A 2,448-nucleotide genomic window follows, 5' to 3' on the forward strand; every position below is an offset into this window, starting at 1 on the left:
ACAATTTGACTGTCCTTTAAAAGTACCAAAATCAAAACAAACACCCCCACATTGCTAATTTCTCATTTATTGCCCCTGTCTATTAAAAAAAAAATATTTACCTGAACTGAAAAATTTAAGGATTAAAAAAAAAACAAAAAAATTATGCCCCCAGTTGGGTTTGAACCAGTAACCTCTTGATTGTTAGCGCGGCAGTTTAGCCGCTAGGCCACCGAGTTACCGGAAGTATTTCACACAGCTGTGTGCATATATTCCATGGATTACGCAACCAACTGCACGATTTGATTGTCCTTTAAAAGTACCAAAATCAAAACAAACAGCCCCATATTGCTATTTTGTCATTTATTGGCCCTGTGTATTTTTTAAAAGCATTTATTTATCTGAATTGAACAGTTTTGGGATTAAAAAAAAAAGAAACAAACAAATAAGCACCCAGTAGGATTCGAACCAGTAACCTGTTGATTGTTGGCGCGGGAGTATAACCGCTAGGCCACCAAGAAACCGGAAGTTCGTCACACAGCTATGTTGATATATTCCATGGATTACGCAATCAACTGCACGATTTGATTGTCCTTTAAAAGTATCAAAATCTAAACAAACAGCCCCCTTATTGCTATTTTGTCATTTATTGCACTTGCCTATTTAAGAATATAACATGTTTGATACATATTAAATATGCATGTTATAAAAAGGTTTGTTTCTTCTTTTTTCTGCTGTCTATTATGATCCCTTGTGTTCAGGATTGGGAGTATCCAGCATCAGGAGAAGGTCAGTGGGAGTCCACTGCTGCTACTGTTGATTTGACCTCATGGATGAGGCATCAGGACAGAGACCTTCCACCAGTCCTCCTGATTTCTTCTATGTGGGAGTAAACTACAGCAGTGGGTGAAAGAGAGAAGAGTGAAGAAAAAGAGGAAGGAAGGAGTGACCCACCAGGTGGAAGAGGAAAAAGAATCACTAGCTGTGTTTCCATTACACATTTGCCTAAAATTTTATTTAAATTCTAGGAATTTAGAAAAATAAAGTTCATAATGACACTGTTTCCACAGTCTATCTTCATTTTATAAAAAAAAAAACAGAAAGAAGTAAATGATCTCAATGCTTTACAATGTATGCATAATGGTGCAATTCTAGACATTTTTGACAAATTTAACTTATTCTGGGACTTTTTTTTCTTACAAATATTGTGAGTGTGAATGAGGGTTATTTTATTTTCTTATGTCGTGATTTAGTCATATGTTACTTCTTTTTCCTTTTTTTCTTAGTGATATGTATTTGCTACAGAATCATTGAGGATAACCCATAGACTGTAAAAATAATGGACTGAGCGAGCAACGAGGTCCCCCATTGGAAATGCATTACTTCCTCTCCTCACGAAAGTAGGCCGCCGCTTTCACCATCAATTCCTGAAACGGATACCGCCATTTGCAACCCATCTTTAGCGATTGGTCTGAGTCATAGCTGAGTCATGGAATCTACAGGAGGTAATGTCGCCAATCAGGAGTGAGTTTATTGCAACCATCTGCCTCTTTCCACGCCTCGACCACGAGACCGCGGATGTAAACAGCTTCCACTTTAATAACGCAGGCCCGAGCCGATGACGCTGAAGTTGGCTTCCGATTTTTCCGAACAGGAGCTGTTTTTAGGTGGTCTGAGTTCGAAAAATACAGTGGAACGCTCTCGCTGTGAATCGGAAGCCAACTTCAGCGTCGGCGGTTCGAGAGAATTGTACAAGTCATTGCTGAAGCCTGAGGGAGAACGATCTCAATATTTGATTCTGTCAGCGGTCCTTTTGGATTTACTTACATTTATTCCTTTTTGTCGAGATAAAAGGAGCATTTGGGTGACGCCGTGCCCGAACTGCGTGCGGCCCCGTCGCGCACGCCGCAGCGTTACTTCACATGCGCTGCCACGTTACAGTATGATCAGATGCAGGTGAGAAGCGCGTTCAGCGGTATTTAAAATAAAAAACCATACTAACAAGTGAACAGCTGGATCTTTTTATCTGTTTGAAAATACGACCAGGTCCAAGTTTGTCTCGCGCTCCTCAGATGGCTGCGTCTAATTCAGGCTGAAGCTGGAAAAGTGCGGCGAAGATGAAACTTTGGTTGGTGATTTTATGCGCATATATGCAACTTATAATTTATTAGCTACAACCAAAACAGATAAAGAAAAATGAACGTTAAACAAAGAAAAAAGTCCAAAGCACATAACCTCAGAGTGAAATCTATTTCTACAGAGTAAATCCTCGTCTAAAAATGTGGAGAGCATGGGTCTCTTGTTGTTTTAAACTGCTGCATCTGTACATTCCACTGAGGAAAACAACAGTAGAACAATGACTGGTAGGTACATTGTTGAACTGTAAAGTAGGTGTTAAAAGGTCTTCACGGACCCATTGATGAAGTCTGCTCCCATTGGCTACCCGTCACCTGTCAATCAAACCCCCCA

Source organism: Oryzias melastigma, linkage group LG17 (assembly GCF_002922805.2).
Source record: "Oryzias melastigma strain HK-1 linkage group LG17, ASM292280v2, whole genome shotgun sequence".
NCBI lineage: Eukaryota > Metazoa > Chordata > Actinopteri > Beloniformes > Adrianichthyidae > Oryzias > Oryzias melastigma.